At 46.4% G+C, this 21,776-nt stretch overlaps 1 protein-coding gene, 1 non-coding gene and 1 pseudogene across 3 annotated transcripts in view; all 3 read left to right on the top strand.

The window, feature by feature from the left end:
- DOT1L (DOT1 like histone lysine methyltransferase) overlaps nucleotides 1–21,776 on the top strand; it is a 422,415-nt gene that overhangs the window by 131,334 nt on the left and 269,305 nt on the right. The window lies entirely within an intron of this gene.
- LOC134932442 (U5 spliceosomal RNA) lies at nucleotides 18,563–18,670 on the top strand (annotated as a pseudogene).
- On the top strand, nucleotides 20,287–20,403 carry LOC134961277 (U5 spliceosomal RNA). The gene has a single exon (XR_010187880.1). It is a non-coding gene; the product is annotated as a U5 spliceosomal RNA (small nuclear RNA).

The following is a 21,776-nucleotide window of genomic DNA, read 5'->3' as shown; positions in this document are numbered from 1 at the left end:
GATGCCTTGATCCAGGGGTGTGTAGCTCTGGATTCCAGCCGCATACCAAGTACATAATAAACACAAATATACCTTTAATCTGTCTTTGCGAATAACTATTCGCAACGACATGCGATCTTCTCCAAACCAACACCGGATTATTACTCATAATTATCCGAACACGTAGATACCATGCATGATGCTCTGATAAGTTACTGTCCCCTCGTATACTGTAAAGGTGTATAATTCCCTTGTTGTGCCTTGCAAATAAGTAAAAGTTGCATGAGGGGAAAGGGCAGACTATGTGCAATGTGTGCACCAAGTTTGGGAAACATGCAATGTGTGACAGATATTTTCATGTTCATTAGATTACCCTGTCATGCTATCTTCAAGCAACATGATCCTACACATGAAATGACCATCCATTCTCAAGATACACACAATAAATATATATATATATATATATATATATATATATACACACACACACACACACACACACACACACACACACACGTGTTACTGCAGGCTGCCTGTAGCTAATAATTTGTAACCACAAGCTTGTGTGTATCTATTTGGGATATTTCTTTTTCATCCACTAGGGGTCACTGGAGTACTCTTGGGATATGGACGGCTTCCACCGGAAGAAGGCACTGAATAAATTAATTTTGAGACTACTCCTCCCCTCCATATCCTGCAGCACTTCAGTGTTTTTTCTGTGCTCGACACAGTTAGAAGGCATAGTGGAGCTCGTCCACAAAGTATTGGAATTTTTTCTAAGTTTTTTTTTTTTCTTCAATTTCCACGTCCTTTCCCCCCTTCTAACAGGCGTGGGTCAGGGACAGTGGAAGCGGCTGAGTAGCCGTGTGGAAGCGGCTGAGTAGCCGTGAGTGTCGGACCTCTCTGTAAAGAGCTCCCTCACTCCACTTGCAGGCTGCCTGCAGGAAAGCTGGACGGAGCTTGGATGAAAGCCCCGTCATAGACTTTTGTCACGGTCCAGGTATGTTGGGTTGGGGCGGTCAGCGCTTGCTGCCGCTCCACTGTTGGGGATTGTTGGGTACTCACCGCTGCCCGGAGCGCGTGTACATGGGCCGCTTCACGGTCCATGCGGCGCGCTCTCACTCTCCGGCTCCCAGCATCCTAAGAGACCGCTGTTCCCTGCGCAGCAGCAGCGCTGCTTGGCTACACAGACACGCCGCTATGCTGTGTGTGGCGGGCGGGAGCACGTGGGCATAGGCCGCTCCACGGCTCTATGCAGCACGCTCTCTGCTTCCGCCATCCGCCCGCAGCAGCCGAGGAGTTCCGTTGTCCGGGGTCTACAGGACAGGCCGCTCACACGGCCCTTTGCAAAACTTCCACAGGCCCAGACCCGGTGCTGTACACGGAGGTCGTGGGAGTGGGGGGAGACTTTAACAGTATTTGGCAGTGTCAAGCTTTTAGGAAAGACTTGGTGCTTAGTATGTTTAATGTTCTCCTGTCTGTTCCAGGTTTCCTATTTTACATCTCGGCTAAGAGTGGTACTAGGGGAATTTTGGGGTCAGTTTTCGTATTGCTGGCAGGCACTGCACTTGCCTAGATATATACCAGGAACTTTGGTGTTATTACTGAGTCGTGCAGTCTGTCTGTGTGGAGTTTGTATTGTCTGTCTTCATAATGAGTAAGACACCAGCAAAATCTAAGAAACATTTGTCATGTCATGTCTGTAAGAGTGTGTTGCCTGATGGATCCACCACATGTACAGCATGTGTTGTTAATACAGCCATAAATACGATTTCCATTCCAGAAGTAAAGCCAGCATCTCAGGACCCTCCATGGGCTTTACTTGCAGATGTATTAGTTGGTTTACAATCAGAGCTGGCCGCCTCTCGTGAAGAAAGAGAGGCGGCAAGATCTGAGTTTAAGATGAGACCATTTGAGTTACCTGGGGAGTCTCAAACTGGTCATAAGTCCACCTTGAGTGGAAAAGATAAGTTTCCTTTTTCTACTAATTTTCCTGTCTCTGGGATACTAGATCTCACTGAACAGGAGTATGAGGAGGGCGAAATAGAACAACAGTCAGAAGGTGACGACTTTGACAGCCCAGGTATTGACAATCTCATCAGAGCAGTTCGTCAGTCGCTGGAGTTTACGGAAACTGAGGAGCCACTGACGAATGATGAGGTAGTTTTTACTAAACGACAGAGATCTCCGATGTGTTTCCCTATCTCGGAATCTCTTAATAAAATGTTACTGGAGTCACGGAAAAATCCGGACAAACGGTTTTCTATTCCTCGTAGATTTAAATCGAGTTACCCGTTTCCAGAGGCCATGACAGCTACATGGTAGAACCCACCATTGGTGGATTCATCCGTATCTAAACTTACGAGGAAGTTAACCATACCAGTACCAACTGCTACTACGCTTAAAGACCCTGCAGATCGTAAAATAGAGGCTATGCTAAGGTCCATGTATACAGCAACTGGAGTGCTGTTAAGACCTGGGTTGGTTGGCATTTGGGTTACTAAAGCTTTAATGGTATGGATAAAAGAGCTCAAATCGGCTCTGCAAGAGGATCATCTTATACTTCTCGCGGATCAAATCTGGGAAGCTGCTGAATATCTATGTACAGCTTCTACTGACGTCTGTCAGCTTACTTCTCGCCTGTCCTCATCGCTAGTCACAGTACGACGAGCACTTTGGCTGCGTTCGTGGCAGGCGGAGACGGAGGTTAAAAAAGGTATAGAGGCATTGCCTTATGATGGCGAGAAACTTTTTGGTCCTGAATTGGACAAATGGATTTCTGAGGCTACTGGAGGGAAGTCTGTTTTTCTTCCATCGCCTACAACTATACCTAAACGGAAATATTCTGGTCCGGCGTTCAAATCCTTTAGAACTCAGCCCTTTCGTGGGCAGGGAGGAGCAGTCACGCCGGGCAGAAGAGGTCGGGGACGTAGTGCCCGACAATCCAATGCACGTCGTCAAGACACCAAGACCACTAACAAACCAGTGGCATGACGGGCTCCCAGCCCATCTCGGATCTCCAATTGTGGGAGCACGCCTTCAGAGCTTTCAGGGGGCGTGGCTGCAGACGTCCACAGATGGGTGGATCCGCAATTTAGTATTAGAGGGTTACAAAATAGAGTTCGATTATCTTCCGACAGGAAGATTTTTCACGACAGGACTGCCTGTGTCGGACGACAAGAAAGCAGTTCTGCAGGTTGCCATTCAGTCTCTGCTGAATGCTGCAGTGATAATTCCGGTCCCTGTGCAGGAACAGGGGCAGGGTTATTATTCCAGTCTGTTTCTGGTACCAAAACCAGATGGCTCAGTCAGGCCAATATTGAACCTAAAAGGTCTCAATCATTACGTCACTTACCACAGATTCAAGATGGAATCTCTCAGGTCAGTAATTGCAGGGTTAGAGCCACAGGAATTCATGATTGCACTAGATCTCAAGGATGCGTATTTGCACATTCCGATCTGGCCACCTCACCAGAGTTTCTTAAGGTTTGCGATAAGGCGAGACCATTACCAATTTCAGGCTCTACCGTTTGGCCTCTCATCAGCGCCTCGGGTATTCACCAAGGTAATGTCCGTGATGACAGCTCATCTCAGGTCCCTAGGGGTAATAATTGTTCCGTATTTAGACGATCTACTCATAAAGGCTCCGTCTCAACAATTGCTTCTCCAACATGCCTTACTAACGTACAATGTACTAGTTCAGCACGGTTGGATAGTCAGTTTAAAGAAATCACATCTAATTCCGTGTCAACGACTTCAATTCCTAGGGATGATTCTCGATACAGTAAAACAAAGGGTTTTCCTGCCACAACAGAAAGTACAGGGCATTCGTCATCTGGTGCAATTAGTGCTCAAGCCACGCACAGTCTCAGTACATTTGTGCATTCGCCTTTTAGGCACAATGGTGGCGGCTTTCGAAGCACTTCAGTTCGGAAGATTTCACTCACGTCCGTTTCAACTGGAGGTGTTAGCACAGTGGTCGGGATCACATCTGCAGCTGCACCACAGGGTGAGGTTGTCACCACAAGTCAGGGTGTCTCTTCTCTGGTGGTTAAAAATACACAATCTATCTGCAGGGAGACGATTCGGCGTCGCGAATTGGATAATTCTGACAACAGACGCAAGTCTCAGAGGTTGGGGAGCTGTAGTTCAGAGTTATCGGCTCCAGGGCCTCTGGGCGGATCACGAAAGATCGCTATCCATAAATGTTCTGGAACTCAGGGCGATTTACAATGCTCTAAGACAAGCGGTGTACATGTTTCGTTTTCAGACTGTTCAGGTGCAGTCAGACAACGCGACGGCAGTCGCATACATAAACAAACAAGGAGGAACGAGAAGCCGCATGGCTATGCGGGAAGTAGCTCGGATCCTCAGATGGGCCGAATATCACCAGGTGATATTATCGGCAGTGTTCATTCCTGGAGTGGACAACTGGGAGGCAGATTTTCTCAGTCGTCGGGATTTTCATCCAGGAGAGTGGGCATTAAATCCAGAAGTATTTCAGATGTTGATCCAGAAGTGGGGTTACCCTCAGGTGGATCTAATGGCATCCCGCCACAATCATCAGGTGTCAAGATATGTGTCCAGAACAAGAGATCCAGGGGCAGTGGCGGTGGATGCTCTCACAGCCACGTGGCCATACAGCCTTGTGTATCTGTTTCCACCGTTTCCGCTGCTCCCGTTGGTGCTAAAACGGATCAAGAGAGGGTTCGTCACAGTCATTCTAATAGCGCCTCATTGGCCTCGGAGGGCTTGGTTCTCGGATCTCCTCGGGTTACTCGCAGACGATCCGTGGCCACTCCCACACTACGTCTACGTCCGGACCTGTTACAACAGGGTCCGTTCCTTTACCCCGATTTAGCGCGGCTGCGTTTGACGGGGTGGCTGTTGAAAAGGCCATCTTAAGGAAAGAGGGCATTCCTGAGTCTGTTATACCAACCATGGTACGAGCTAGGAAGCCGGTTACGGCAGCTCATTATTATAGAATTTGGCGTACTTATATAGGTTGGTGTGAAGCTCGGAAATTTCCGACATCGTCTTTTAAATTATCCCGTCTTTTGTTATTTTTACAAATGGGGTTAGATGGAGGACTACGTCTTTCCACACTAAAGGTGCAGGTATCTGCGTTGTCAATTTATTTTCAAAAGAAATTGGCCTCGTTGCAGTCAATACATACGTTTCTACAGGGTGTAAAGAGGATACAGCCTCCTTTCATTCCACCTACAGCACCATGGGACTTGAATCTGGTTTTAGATTTCTTACAGTCCGATTACTTTGAACCCTTACAACAAGTGGATATTAAATTTCTCACTTGGAAAACGATTTTTCTTTTAGCCTTAGCTTCGGCTAAGCGTGTTTCAGATTTGGGTGCCTTGTCATGCAAGTCACCGTATTTAATTTTTCATGATGACAGAGCGGAACTTCGGACGAATCCCGTTTTTCTACCAAAGGTAGTGTCGTCTTTTCACATCAATCAACCAATAGTAGTTCCTGTGTTAACAGGAGATTCTGGAACGTTGGATGTGGTTCGCGCATTGCGCATCTATGTTTCCCGAACGTCTACTGTGCGTAAGACAGATACGTTGTTTGTTCTCTATGACGCAGCTAAGAGGGGTTGGCCAGCCTCTAAGCAGACCTTATCCAGATGGATCAAACTGACTATACGTCAGGCTTACCTTTATGCTAAGTTACAGCCACCTACTTCAGTAACAGCTCATTCCACACGTTCTGTGGGGACGTCATGGGCAGCGAGTCGTGGGGCTTCTACGACACAGCTTTGCCGTGCGGCTACTTGGTCGTCAGTGCACACGTTTGTGCGCTTTTACAAGTTTGATACGTTCGCGGCATCAGCATCTAGCTTTGGCCGTTTAGTGTTACAAGTGCCAAACAGCTCTCCCGCCACGGAGGAGACTTTGGTACATCCCAAGAGTACTCCAGTGACCCCTAGTGGATGAAAAAGAAAATAGGATTTTGGTACTTACCAGGTAAATCCTTTTCTTTGAATCCATAGGGGGCACTGGACGCCCACCCAGAGCAGTTTACCTGTTTTAGGAGTCCAGTGGTTCTTATGGTAACACACTTTCACGACTGGTTTAAATTTAACAAGGGTTAATCAGTTATGGTGTCAACTGTTTAGTTGTCTGTTACGTTGTGTCAACTTTATTGTTGTCTGTGAGACTATATGTAATTCTCCTTTTGTCAATCTCTCTATCGATCCTGTTCGGCTCAGTAAAAAACACTGAAGTGCTGCAGGATATGGAGGGGAGGAGTAGTCTCAAAATTAATTTATTCAGTGCCTTCTTCCGGTGGAAGCCGTCCATATCCCAAGAGTACTCCAGTGCCCCCTATGGATTCAAAGAAAAGGATTTACCTGGTAAGTACCAAAATCCTATTTTGTCTCCCATTGTTCTGGTTTCCATTAAACAATGACAGTTTGGTTTGTGTGTATCTTTCTTCACAGACCAGGGGGTCTGTTCAAACATTGGAATACCAAGACATTGTGTTGGAAAGATGTGCATGTTTGGTTAGATTAGTGTGTGTGTGTGTGTGTGTGAACAGTGACTCGACACAGGCTGTGGCATGTACTGCATTAATTTCCATTGCAAGTAAGAATCTTTCTGTAATTGCTCATACCACGCCCGTACGCGCACTCCCGTGGGAGGCGATTGTACGCAATTTGCGAGTATGCTGCACGCACGCCAGACTAAGTACATATATGGATGCCATCTGTGTGGTGTTTGCATGTGGTGTGTGTATTGCAATATTTTCCGACTTCAACAGTCCACCCTTTGGCAGTCAACAATAACTGCCACTAATATTAATAACAGAAGGAAAAAAAAAAGAAAAAAAATATATTTACATGCTATACATTACAATGGGGGCGAGTATGTACCTTGGAAGAGGGAGAAAAGGTCATAGGTGAGAAATGGATGGCCTAGTGTGATAGGAAAAACGTGTATGTATGAGTAACTGCCTGAGGGGGATGTATCATCGTGCAACACTAGCTTCTAGGCTTTGCGAAGTATTCATTATATTCCTTCTCATCCCGTATTAAGGGTCTGTACATGGTCCAACAAACTCCACCGAGCTATATGATAAATGGGGAGCACATTTATCTGATGATACATCGTGGGGATCCATATATGTGAGCAATTATGTGTCCCTATTATCTAATGACTATGTGTGTTTCACTAACCTAGCCCTACAGAGATGAACAGAAGACATGTAACGGTCCATACAACAATAAAATGACATTTTTGGTGATTGATGAGTTGGATTCCGGTTTGTGGATTTCCTTTTTCTGATTCTAGCCTTTGTGAAAGTGATACGCTGATCCTGGGGTCCTACCAACCCATACTCTACATCAGAACTCACTCCAGATACTTGCTCCACCTCTCTGGGACCCCCACAAAAACAAGCTGTCCTTATTAAAACCAAAGTCTCTAACAGAACCCGAAACGCAGTCTCTTGTAACCGATCCATTTTCGTTAGGGGAAAGGATGAAAAGAAGGAGAAAAGAAAGGAAAAATGCAGGGGGAGGTGAAAAAAAGAAATTGGTACGACAACCGTTCTAACTCTCGTTACTCTCCGTGCTCAGATGCCTTTCAACAGTCCTGCCTCTCAATTTTCCCGGAACAAGCACTCTAGTGATACGAGGTTCTCTTCCACCTGCTCTTTGTCACGAGTCTTCTCCGGGTCAGCGACCTTCTTGCAATGGGACGAGTGGACCCAAGTCTCTCTCTCGGCAACCTTCAATGCTGTTGTGCTGGTTAACAAAACTTGGTATAGTCCTTCCCACCTGTCTATGAGGCAACCTGAGCGTAAGAAATTTCGAATCATCACATAATCCCCAGGTTCAATGTCATGACAATTACTGTTTGGTAGGTCAGGAATCACCAGCTTTAGATTTCTTTGTTGATTTCTGAGCTGATGGCTCATCCTAACCAAATATTGCACAGTCACTTCGTTATTACATTTCAAATCATCCTGGGGGTCAATCATTACGTGAGGTTGTCGCCCAAAAAGAACTTCAAAGGGTGATAGGTTAAGTGGTGACCTGGGAGTGGTTCTGATGCTGTACAACACTAGTGGCAATGCCTCTGGCCACAACAATCCAGTTTCAACCATCACTTTGCTAAGCTTGTTCTTAATAGTGATATTCATTCTATCCACCTTTGCGCTCGCCTGTGGCCGGTACGGAGTATGTAGCTTGCTATTAATACCCATCAGTTTGCACATGACCTGAAAGACTTCACCTGTAAAATGGGTACCCGTATCACTTTCAATTATTCTAGGGATACCATATCTACACACAAATTCCTGCACAATTTTCTTTGCAGTGAACGTAGCAGTATTTGTGGCAGCATCGAACGCTTCTACCCAATTGGAAAACACATCAATACAGACTAATACATATTTTAAATTCCTACAGGGTGGTAACTGTATGAAGTCAATTTGTATTACCTGAAAAGGGCCGTCTGTCGGAGGGATATGGGATGGTTCTGTTGGTATTGACTTTCCAAAATTCTTCCTCAAGCAAGTAAGACATGTCATTGCTCTTACCCGCATGAGAAGAGAATCCTGGCGCACACCAGTAGGCTCTCACCAGCTTACACATACCCTCTTTACCTAGATGAGTCAGACCGTGTGCCGCCTCAGCTAAGCTTGGAAGATATGCTCTGGGAGCCACTGGCTTACCGTGCCCATCTGTCCAGAGGCCCGAAGAGACTCTTCCATATCCCTTCGCCTTCCAGACGGACTTCTCCTGCAGGGAACACAAATCTTGCATTTCAATGAGTTGTTGTGTGCTTATTGTGTTAAATGTCATCAGTGGTGTGATGTTGGTTAGTGTTGCTGAACTTGCTGCTGCCTTGGCAGCTACGTCTGCCCGGCTGTAACCAAGTGACACTGGGTCTTGACTGTAAGTGTGGGCTTTGCACTTGATAACAGCTACTCTGTCGGGGTCTTGTATTGCTGATAGCAATCTTTTGATGTGGGTCAAATGCGCCACGGGTGTGCCAGCTGCTTTCATGAAATTTCTGAGGCGCCATAGGGCCCCGAAATCATGTACCACTCCAAAGGCATACCTAGAATCTGTGTATATATTAGCTGACTTACCCTTGGCCAATTCACACGCTCTGGTTAGGGCGACCAGCTCAGCAACTTGTGCTGAGTGCGGTGGGCCCATGGGCTCAGCTACTATGATACTTCTGTCGTCTACAACTGCGTACCCAGTGCACAGGTCTCCCGTGTCCGTCTGTCTGTGGCAACTACCGTCAGTGTAGAAGGTAAAATCTACGTTTTCCAGTGGGTTGTCACTAATGTCAGGTCTCGCAGTGAAAGTCTGGTTCAGATATTCCATACAATCATGCGTATCCGTGTCTGCACTAAATCCTCCTTCACCATCATTCTCATCCTCCACCCTTTGTGCCTGTCCAGGCACACTTGGCAGATAAGTTGCAGGATTTAGTGCGCTGCATCTCTTTATAGTGATGTTTACAGGGGCCATTAGTGCTAATTCCCACTTTGTAAATCGTGCCGATGAGACATGTCTGGTTTGGGCGGAGTTCAGTAAGGCTGATACTGCATGAGGTGTATGGATGGTCAGGTTGTGTCCTAACACTACGTCTTCGCTCTTACTCACTAGCAAAGCTATCGCTGCAACACTTCGCAAGCATGTGGGGAGAGACCGTGCTACAGTGTCCAATTGTGCACTGTAGTATGCTACTGGTCTGCTGGCATCACCATGTTTCTGTGTTAAAACACCTGCCGCACACCCAGCACTCTCTGTACCGTACAATTCAAAGGGTTCCCATAATCTGGCATACCTAATGCAGGTGCCTGTGATGGGCACTGTTTGAGTCTCTCAAATGCCAGTTTGGACTCATCTGTGTGCGAAATCCGATCTGGTTTGTTTGAAGAGACCATCTCTTGCAAGCCAGTATGGAGAACCCTGGGATCCAGTTTCGGCAGTACCCACACATTCCTAGGAAAGTGCAGATCTGTTGCTGGGTTTGTGGCAGTCATGTTGCGAATCGCTTCTATCCTATCAGCAGTGAGGTGTCGTTGTCCTTGTGTCAAGCAATGCCTCTAATACCTCACACTTTTACTGCACAACTGTAATGTATCCTTTGAAACCTTGTGTCCTGTCTGGGAGAGGTGAAGCAGCAGCTGCTTCGTATCTGCCAAGGACGTTTCAAATGAGTCAGAGCACAACAATAAGTCATCAACATACTGTATTAGCACTGAGCCATTTTCAGGTTGAAAGGATTGCAAGCAGTCATGCAGTGCTTGGGAGAAGATACTTGGGCTGTCAATGAAGTCTTGGGGGAGACGAGTCCAGGTGTACTGTACTCCCCTGTAAGAGAAGGCGAAAAGGTACTGACTGTCGGGGTGGAGAGGGACAGAAAAGAAGGCAGAACAGAGATCAATGACAGTGAAGTATGAAAAGGTTGCGGGGATCTGCATCAAGATGACAGCTGGATTGGGCACTACGGGGAATTGACTCTCAACTATTTTGTTCACCCCTCTTAAATCCTGCACTAGCCGGTAACCCCTCCCCCCACTCTTTTTCAGAGGGAAGATGGGACTATTGGCTGTGCTGGACGTCCTGACTAGGATGCCCTGTTGTAGCAACCGCTCTATGACTGGGTACACTCCTGGCTTCAGAGGATACTGAGGGATTTTTGGAGCTATCCTACCATCTTTTACTTGCACTACTACTGGGGCTACATTCGCCATCAATCCAGTGTCTTGTCCATCTTTGGTCCAAAGGGAACCCGGTATTTGTGAGATCATTTCCTCTACCTTTGATGGACACTTGTCTATAACAGCAGAGTGCGACATTAGCCTTTGAGGGGTGTCTAATATATCTTACACTTCTTGAACGTGATTCTCGGGTCTATCCAAGAAGACACCCTCAGGAGTACAATATATGACACACCGCATTTTACACAATAAATCTCTGCCGAGCAGATTAGTCGGAGCCGATGCAGCCAGCAGAAAAGAGTGTTTGGTCTGCAGGGGCCCTATCGTAATCTCTGCCGGTCTACTCAAAGGGTAGTGTTGCACCATTCCTGTTACTCCCATAGCCGAAATGGTTTTGCCCGTGGTCAGTAAATTGGTTGGAGCTTTGAGTACAGATCTGGCCGCCCCTGTATCTACAAGAAATAGTTGTAGTGTTCCTGCTACTTTGACCAAGACCTCAGGTTCATTCCCAGGGCCAGCGATCAGCTTCACAGGCTGCAGACTACAGGTGTGGCCTAACCTCTATTGGGGCCGTCGACCCACCCTTTGGACGTTGGCGGCTATGATATGTGAGGGGGATAACGGTAAGTCTTCGGGGGCTCGCCAGTCCTCCCGTGGTGGATACCTCCTTGTTTCCCCTCTATGCGGCTCGTACTCTCTCCTGTATGATCCCTGATCTCCTCTATGTGTATAATTACTTTGCTCGTGTTCTTGTCTAGGGGGTCTGAATTTTTGTGTGCTGTTACAATTGCTGGCATAATGCCCTTCCCTTTTACACAGATAACAAACTCTTGGCTTTTTCCATTTGTCAGGGGCCTGGGGTTTTGGTCGAGTTGGTGCTCCTTCCAGTGCTTGGATGCTCATAACCATCAACCGCTCCCCTTGTGCCTCCCTGGTTTTCTGGATATTACGGTCTTGCTCCAGTGTTGATTCCCTAAGTGCAGTCACCGTAATACCCCTCCAGTTTGGCATAGAAGTTTGCACCCTGGTTTTCAGTGCCTCCTTCAATCCCTCCATTAATACAGAGACAGCTACTTCCCTGTGGTTGACATTGTCTCTAATATCCTCAACCCCAGTGAATTTAGCCATTTCCATCAAAGCTCTGTGGAAATATTCGGATGCCAGTTCATGTTCTTTCTGTCTTATGGAAAAAATCTTATTCCATCTAACTACGGCTGGGAAATACAAACCTAGTTGTATATTGATTTGCCTGAAATTCTCCTGATTGTAAGCATCAGTGAGTGGCACTTCTGCATCTAGGTTGCAGTCTGTAATACATTTTGGGATGTCAATGTTAGATGGGAGTCTCGCTCGCAACACCGTCCGCCAATCTTTGTTTGTGGGTTCTTGGGAAAGTCCTAAATCTTTTATATATTTCTGGCATCCGACTAAATCCTTTCTGGGGTCAGGGAATTCTGCCATAATTGACCTCAGCTCCATACGGGACCAGGGACAGTACATTGCAATGTTCCTGATTGGGGTCACCCCCTGAGTGTCAGTTCTCCCGTTAGGGACTGCAATCACCCTAACTGGATGCAACTCAACCACATCTTTCTTGTTTGTCTCTACAATACGGGGAGTCGCTGTTTCTGCATAATGGACGGTACCGTACTTACCAGTCGCCACGATCTCATCTGCCCCCTCACTGGCTGATATGGCCACTGCCCTTGGTGGTTGGGCAATGCCCACCCTTGTGTCATGTATGGTGGCAGCCAGGGCAAGGGCTGAGATCATGCTAGGCTCATCCTCTACGTTGCTGTAATCTTGGGAAGAAGGTAAAACAGGGTACAAGGTACAAGCGTTAGTTTTAATACATTCGCTGCGCATTTCCCTGACCTCTACCTTTTGTATCATTGGTGGTGACACTCTTCTCTCCATCAACATATGGCGGTGGTGGTGGTGCTGTCGCATTCACGCTTCCGCCTGGTTTGGAACTTGCTGTGCGAGCAAGCTCCCTTTGCACATCCCCCTCTTGTTGCCACAAGTTTAAACAATCTGTATGCCTTACCCTTTGCTTTCTGGATTTGAGCAGACATATTCTAATCCTTACATTGTGTAGTACCTCTGGATCAAAACTACCTATCCCAGGAAATGATGCTTTATCCCCCACAGTCATTCGTGTCCATTCATCACAAAAGGTCTCAGTGTGGGGACCATACTTCCCCCACATTACCAACCGAGCAGACCCCCTGGGTCTCAATTCTGCTGTCTGAACCCTGACTGAGGAACGTCCCTGTGTTGTGCACTTGGCTCCCATTGTGGACCCTTTTAACACGGGAAAACTTCCTAAAATGCTCCAAACACAGTAGTCTAACGGTGGAAGTCCTCAAAGTTCTTCCACTAACTTCTTCTGCTCCGAGTACCACGGATCTGCCTTGTTTAGCACACACGCGTAGCCCGTGCAGGCCCTACTTCGGCCTATATCCCCTGGGCCTTTAGGAGTAACTTAGCGTACCCAGTGAATATCTGCCTAAAAGACAATTTTTACACAAATCACGCTTGCATGTGCTTTACACAACGCGTATGATGACGAGGTTTACGCACAAATATGCAAAACTTCGTATCACGTTGCGCCACGTATTGCTCACACAACCGTGCGGTCCAATCTTACAGCTTATAGACACTTGCTATCTGTAAGTTGTAGGATCACTGGAGTCTTCACACTGTGCTCCAAAACTGCCGGAGTGTAATACCAAGAAAAAAACCTTTAAAATAACAACTTCACAAAGCTTTATCACACTCCGTTGCACGTGTTCACCTAGACCGTGCTCACCAAGTCCACCGAGTTCACCAAGTCCACCAAGCAGGGTTCAATACATTCACACCTTTTTCAGCCCACACTAGCACTCTATAGTTTTCTGATCAGAAAAATATCCTTCCCTGTTAACTGATAGCTTTCCCCAGAGGTAACACACTTTATCAATAATATTCTAATCTGCGTTTGAAACCGGATAGTTATGTGCTATTTGTAGATAAACATCTACTACTCCGCTTTAAATAGAACTATTGTGTGGTTTGTCCTTGGCGTTAGCGATCTTACGCAACTTGCGTAATTACGCAACCGCACGTGCCTTTTCACGCTTGTGCGTGCTCACGTACTTTGTCCGGGCCACGTGTACAAAAGTGAACCCGCACTAAAACAAATCACACAGTATAAATGTGAGCGATATAAACTATTGTCGCTCACGAACACACCCCACAATTGCTCTGTTTTAACCTAAAATACTAGGCCAGAGCTGCATTTTGTGTTCTTACAACTATATCATTAACACAGTTACTTCAAAATGTATATAGCAACACAGATGTATCCGGTTTCACACAAACCTAGAAATGACCGTTATAAACTATGGCAACAATATGTGGGATGGATGCAAAGTATGGGTACGCTGTGTGCACCTTTATGCAAAGTTACATGTGCAAAAAAAAATAAAAAAACAAAAAAACTTTTTTTCCCCTTTGTCCTTGCGGTTCACGCCAGCATCCCTAACCAATGCAGTACAGGCGCGGTTCATCAGCACAAGATAGCTCAACACAATATAATAATGCTAATCCACCCTTTGCTACTGGTAAGCGCCTGTACTGTTGTGCAAAAGCCGGATATGAGACGAGCCGGAAGATGTCCCCAATTGAGAAGTTCGATAGACTTCTTGGAAAAACAGCCACTAACCCCTATTGCACACTGTAACTGAAGCCGCTGTGGCTGCTGTAATAAATACTCTGTCCCCAGTTAGTGTACACACGCCGGAATAGCCGTGCAGCTTACACTCAGTGCATACACACAGACCGACACGCTGAGAGCACGAAGCAGCTCTAGGTGTGGCAATTATACTATACAAACGCTCAACAGAAACTGAATGCGACACCAGTATTTGATTGTATGTTGTGGTCCAAAGCAGCAACAAGTAATAATATATTGGTAAAAGGGGTTTACAATAAGTTAAAATATAATGGTACAACACAATACAATTCAATCACAGAGAGAGAGTCACACCCAATGATACGTACGCTTTGTTCGCCTGCGCAACCCGGATCCGGTCCTCTAGTCGATCTGGCAAGATGACCTATGAGTCTTTTAAAAAGCAGAGAGAGAGAGAGCGGCCCAGGTGCAAGGTTTATATACCCTTGCCCAAAATACAATACAATGGGGTTGTATGCTCTCCACTGATTGGTTGGAGGGATGGTCGTTTATAGTACAGGAGAGGTCATTGGTCGGTTTGAAGAGATGGGCGATGCCTTGATCCAGGGGTGTGTAGCTCTGGATTCCAGCCGCATACCAAGTACATAATAAACACAAATATACCTTTAATCTGTCTTTGCGATTAACTATTCGCAACGACATGCGATCTTCTCCAAACCAACACCGGATTATTACTCATAATTATCCGAACACGTAGATACCATGCATGATGCTCTGATAAGTTACTGTCCCCTCGTATACTGTAAAGGTGTATAATTCCCTTGTTGTGCCTTGCAAATAAGTAAAAGTTGCATGAGGGGAAAGGGCAGACTATGTGCAATGTGTGCACCAAGTTTGGGAAACATGCAATGTGTGACAGATATTTTCATGTTCATTAGATTACCCTGTCATGGGATATTTGTCTCCCATTGTTCTGGTTTCCATTAAACAATGACAGTTTGGTTTGTGTGTATCTTTCTTCACAGACCAGGGGGTCTGTTCAAACATTGGAATACCAAGACATTGTGTTGGAAAGATGTGCATGTTTGGTTAGATTAGTGTGTGTGTGTGTGTGTGTGTGTGTGTGTGTGTGTGTGTGTGAACAGTGACTCGACACAGGCTGTGGCATGTACTGCATTAATTTCCATTGCAAGTAAGAATCTTTCTGTAATTGCTCATACCACGCCCGTACGCGCACTCCCGTGGGAGGCGATTGTACGCAATTTGCGAGTATGCTGCACGCACGCCAGACTAAGTACATATATGGATGCCATCTGTGTGGTTTTTGTATTGCAATTTCTCTATCGTCCTAGTGGATGCTGGGGTTCCTGAAAGGACCATGGGGAATAGCGGCTCCGCAGGAGACAGGGCACAAAAAGTAAAGCTTTAGGATCAGGTGGTGTGCACTGGCTCCTCCCCCTATGACCCTCCTCCAAGCCTCAGTTAGGATACTGTGCCCGGACGAGCGTACACAATAAGGAAGGATTTTGAATCCCGGGTAAGACTCATACCAGCCACACCAATCACACTGTACAACCTGTGATCTGAACCCAGTTAACAGTATGATAACAGCGGAGCCTCTGAAAAGATGGCTCACAACAATAATAACCCGATTTTTGTAACTATGTACAAGTAATGCAGATAATCCGCACTTGGGATGGGCGCCCAGCATCCACTACGGACTCCGAGAAATAGAATTATCGGTAAGTAAATTCTTATTTTCTCTATCGTCCTAGTGGATGCTGGGGTTCCTGAAAGGACCATGGGGATTATACCAAAGCTCCCAAACGGGCGGGAGTGCGCGGATGACTCTGCAGCACCGAATGAGAGAACTCCAGGTCCTCCTTAGCCAGGGTATCAAATTTGTAGGATTTTACAAACGTGTTTGCCCCTGACTAAATAGCCGCTCGGCAAAGTTGTAAAGCCGAGACCCCTCGGGCAGCCGCCCAAGATGAGCCCACCTTCCTCCTCCAAGCCTCAGTTAGATTTTTGTGCCCGGCCGAGAAGGGTGCAATCTAGGTGGCTCTCCTAAAGAGCTGCTTAGAAAAGTTTAGCTTAGGTTTTTTATTTTACAGTGAGTCCTGCTGGCAACAGGATCACTGCAACGAGGGACTTAGGGGAGAAGAAGTGAACTCACCTGCGTGCAAGATGGATTGGCTTCTTTGGCTACTGGACATTAGCTCCAGAGGGACGATCACAGGTACAGCCTGGATGGTCACCGGAGCCTCGCCGCCGGCCCCCTTGCAGATGCTGAAAAGAGAAGAAGGTCCAGAATCGGCGGCAGAAGACTCCTCAGTCTTCTTAAGGTAGCGCACAGCACTGCAGCTGTGCGCCATTGCTCTCAGCACACTTCACACGGCAGTCACTGAGGGTGCAGGGCGCTGGGAGGGGGGCGCCCTGGGAGGCAATGTAAACCTATTTCTTTTTCATCCACTAGGGGTCACTGGAGTACTCTTGGGATATGGACGGGCGGAGCCGAACAAAGGCACTGAATATTCAAATTTAGGACCCTCCCACCCCTCCATATCCCCGAGTACCTCAGTGTACTGTCTCAGTGTTTTTTCGGTGCTCACAGCACGAACATCGGCTTGTGGTATAGCCACACTTGGATTTTTATTTTTAAATTTTATTTTTAATTTTTATTTTTACAACTTAGCACATCCCTTCCCAGTTTCTGAAAAAACATGGGTCCGGGATAGTGCCGCTGCACGGGCAGCGCATGGCGTGTCGGTCCTCACAAAGAGCACCCTCACAGCCACAGACAGCATGGCGTGTCGGTCCTCACAAAGAGCACCCTCACGGCCACAGACAGCACTGCTTCTACAAACAGCAGCCAGGACTAGAGAGCTGGACGGGCTTGCAAAAAGCCGTCGCAGCCAATAGATCACTGGAAGCTGACTGCGTCACAAGGACTACAGAGCTGACGGAGCTTACACAACGAAGCCCCGTTGCAGCCATGAGTCACACCACTGAAGCTGGACGGAGCTTATACAGAAAGTCCCGCCACAGCCAGAAGTTACAGAAAGGTAGGCTGGGGAGCGGGGCGGTCAGCGCAGGCTGCCGCCCCGCTATGTGTGGGTTAATGTGAATACAATACAGCTCCGTCCCGCCGCACAGCAGGGGGAGCTCATACCCGCCAAGACAGCCACTACCTTCTGAGGAGACCAGCCGTCCCAGTGCTCCGGCAGCCGCCAACTCCGTCCTGCCGCATAGCAGGGGGAGATCAGACGACGCTAAACAGCCGCTATGTATCACACAGACGGGGACATCAAGCCGCCCGTCCCAGCGCTCCGGTCGCCGCCAAGCTCCCTCCTGCCGCAGCAGGGGGAGTTCATACGAAGCAGCTGCTCCGTCTGACATCAGGCCGCCCGTCCCAGCGCTCCGGTAGCCGCCAGTCCGTCCTGCCGCACACTGGGCTCCGTACGGCTGCACAGCAGGTAAGCCATACTTAGTACCAGTATGACCGCCGCTCCGTCACGGCCTGCAAATGCCAGGGCAGGCTTCCAACACGGCCGCCCAGCTACGTCCGGCCGCCCATCAGTCTCACTACAGAGACGATCACAAGTGCAGGCTTCCCGCAGATGATCATAGGGGGGGAAGAGGCACGGTGGAAGCTGGCGGATATATGACCAGCTGGGTATATATATATTTATATATATATCTATCACAGATATAAGCTTGTTACCGATACTGACAGTAATAATTGAACTATATTACTGGCTGTGATTTTCAGAGTTTAACCTATATTAATGGCTGCTATTAACAAAGCTAGGGAGCCTATATTAATATATTAATATTAATGTCTGATGTGATCATGGCCTATCAGCTTATATATATATTTATTCATAGAACAGTTGTAACCGTCCTGTGGTTATACTGTATAATAACCTATACGGAAAGGTCAGCATGGCAAACGGGCCATTTTAACCATGCTGCCTGTTGTTTTCCAGTTTGTGATTCTGGAACATTCCTGCCCTACATCTCTAAGCCACTGGAGGCGCAGGGGTGTTAGTGGGAAATTTTAATCGGCATGTAAACTGTTTTTCTACATGATTCTAGAACATTCCTGCCCTACATCTCTAAGCCACCAGAGGCGTAGGGGGGTTAGTAGGAATTTGGTTCGGGTTTCATAGGCCATGTGAACTGCTTTTCACATAAAGATTACTCTGTTTTTTCTTCACAGCGAATAAATCTTTAGTTTTACTAAAGATTTCCGTAGAGAGAATCAACCTTGAGTTTAATATTATTATGCTGTTCACCAATACAATATATATATATGACATGATAACGTCATAAGGCGTGCAATGGCTGTCCGTGGCCTATTGGGGTGTCTGTCTGCATAGCGAGTAAGGCTCTAGTACAGACCAAAAAAAAAAAAAAAAATAACATTGGCATCGGAGTCTCGGAAGTTATTCCGCCAGCTCTAACAAAAGACAGTTTTCCAGAGGAATTCCCTTTGGGTACCACAGTGCTTATTTAACTGGTCTTATAATGTAATGCACGATTCTATGTCAAATCTCACACCGATAACCACGAGTGAGAAGGGTTCATTAGACCAGCACTCAGATAGTGCAGGGTTGTTGCGAACATACATTGCTAAATTACAGGGAGTCAATGTCTCCATTGTTCCACTTAGTAGACTTTGACCACTATTTAATCGTTTACAATATGACGCCATCCGACATTGGTAAATGCGTCTGTGTCAAACATAAAGACCCATGAAACATTTGGGTCACTAGACATTACGGTTAAAAGAAGCTACAGAGTATATCTGTAAAGCTTCTAACGACGTTTCATCGTCGCCAGTTCAGCACGACAAGGCCACAGCTTGTTGGTCCTACATTTGATATTCAGCCGTTAATCGAAACGGAATTCTTGTGCCGGCATTTAATCCCTTTAGACTTCAGTTTCAAGGCGGTGATACAAACACTCACGCCTTGTAACGACAGGTCGCTACGGTCTGCAAGCCAGTAGTTGATGACCTCTTTTCCAATTGTGGGAGCGCGTCTTTACATGTTACCTTTGCGGGGTTTCCAGACTTCAACAGGGTCATGACTGCCTCTGTCGAACGGATTGGCAGGTAGCCATTTGGTCTCTACTGGGTTTCAGCTGTCTTTATAATACAGGCAGAGTCAGGGTGGCTTATTCCCCTCTGGTTGGGGTAACCAATCCATACAGCTCCGTCGCAGTTGCAATCAACAAATCACTTACTGCAGTTTGAAAATGGATTTGCTGCGGGTAGTATTGGCATATTGGAGCCACAAAATACTGGCATTTGCAATGCGTATATACCCATTCCGGTTTGTTCATCACAGGTTTTAGCGTTTGCAATTCGCCACAACCATTAACCATTTCATGTCTACCGTTGCTTATCGCTTTGGGTATTTACCAAAAGTGATGTTGGGATGATAGCTCATCTCACATACGAACTCTGTCTCAACAAAGTTCCTCTAAACTTGCGCTACTAAGGTATACTGCGGTAGCAGATCAAGTTCGAAAACAATCGCATCTAATTCCGTCTAAACGATGTCAATGCCTAGGTAAGATGATAAATACGGTAAATCAAAGACTTTTACCTACTACACCAGCAATAACAAATGTACGTCTAGTAATTAGTGCAAAACACGCACACTAGCGGTACATTGGTGTATTCACCTATTACGAATAACGATGTGTTTTCAATTTAGTTCGCCACCCTTCACTCGCGTTTCCCACAGAGGGAAAAGGGTGCATATACTCTGGACGACAGTCGCAGAGGGTCAGGATTTGTAGTTAAAATTAGCAACAAAGGTTCTAAAACACGACAGATTGCTGTCGATAAATGTCCTAGAACTCTGGGCATTTTACAATGCAATACATAATTCGCTTTCAGTCTGACCAGGTATATACTCTGGTTTCTCTTCAGAACGAATAAATCTTTCGCCTTTTACTAAAGATTTCGGTGGAGAGGAACAACCATGAGTTTCATGTAAATTTTTGATGCATGTCCCACGCTGGCCTTAAGCAGTCAAACAAGGCAACGGCAGTTGCATACACAACAACCAGTGAGAACCAAGTAGCCGCATGGCAATGCGGCAGGTAACTCAGATCCTCAATGGCTCAGAACACCATTATGTGAAAATGTCAAGAGATCATTATGTGAGTGGACATCTGTTAGACAGAGGATCTCACCCGTCAGGATTTGGATCCTGAAAACTGGACATTAAATCTAGAGGTGTTTCATATGTGAGTCCACAGAAGGGGGTTACCCTCAAGTATACATGATGGCATCTCGCCACAATTACGAAAGTTCAGTATGTGTACAAAACAGATCACAAGGGCAGTGGCGGTGGAGTCTCTCACATTCATGTGGTCATTCAGCATCGTGTATCTGGCTCCACCATTTTCCGCTGCTCTCTCCGTTGTCAAAACGGATCATAAGACAGTTTGTCACAGTCATACTGGTGGTATCTCATGGGTTTCGGAGAAGTTTGCTTCTCGAATTTTCAAGGAATACTTGCACACGATCTTGGCCCGCTCATAATACGTCCAACCTGTTACATCAGGGAACGTTAGTTTACCCATAGTTCCCTAGGTACCTATTATCTAGGTACCGCAGCTGCGGTTGACGGGGTGAGGGTTCAGACCGCCCTCTTAAGAAATTGAGCATTACAGTATCGGTTATACTAACCATGTTACGAAATAGTAAGCCGTTTAAGGCAGCTCATTTTTACAAAATTTCGTGTGCTTACATAGGTTGTAAACCTCGGAAGTTCCAACATCATCCTTCAAGTAACCCGTATTCTGTTAAACGGGGTGGGATGGAAAACTGCGTTGATCTGCACGAAGAGTGCAGGTATCTGTGTGGTAAACTTATTTTCAAAGACGTTTGCTTCTATTTGCGTCTGTACACATCTTTCTACAAGGTGTCATCAAAGTTCACACTCTATTTATCCCACCTACAGCGCCAGGCGACTTGAAGTTGGGTTCAGATTTCTTACAGTTTCATATTGTGAACCCTTTCAACAAATGGGAATTAAGTTTCTCACTTTGGAAAACAATTTTTTCTTCTAGCCTTGGCTTCGGCAAGGGTTTGTTTTCATATTTGGGTGCCTTGTATTCCAAGCCACCGTATTTCAGTTTTCTCATGACAAAGCAGATCTTCGGACGAATCACGCTTTCGTATTCTTCACATCAATGTACCAATAGGGGTTCCTGTGTGGACAGCACATTCTAGAACTGAATGTGGTACACGCATTACGCGTTTATATATGTGCCGAACGTCAACAGTACGTGATATGAATACGTTGTTTGTTCTCTATGATACTGCCAACTGGGGTTAGCCAGTTTCTCAGCAGACATTATCGAGTTGGGTAATAATAATGACTACAAGTCA

This window comes from Pseudophryne corroboree, chromosome 1, assembly GCF_028390025.1.
Source record: "Pseudophryne corroboree isolate aPseCor3 chromosome 1, aPseCor3.hap2, whole genome shotgun sequence".
In the NCBI taxonomy this organism is placed as follows: Eukaryota; Metazoa; Chordata; class Amphibia; order Anura; family Myobatrachidae; genus Pseudophryne; species Pseudophryne corroboree.
Note: the sequence above shows the minus strand (reverse complement) of the source record. Positions and strands in the feature narration are given on the sequence as shown.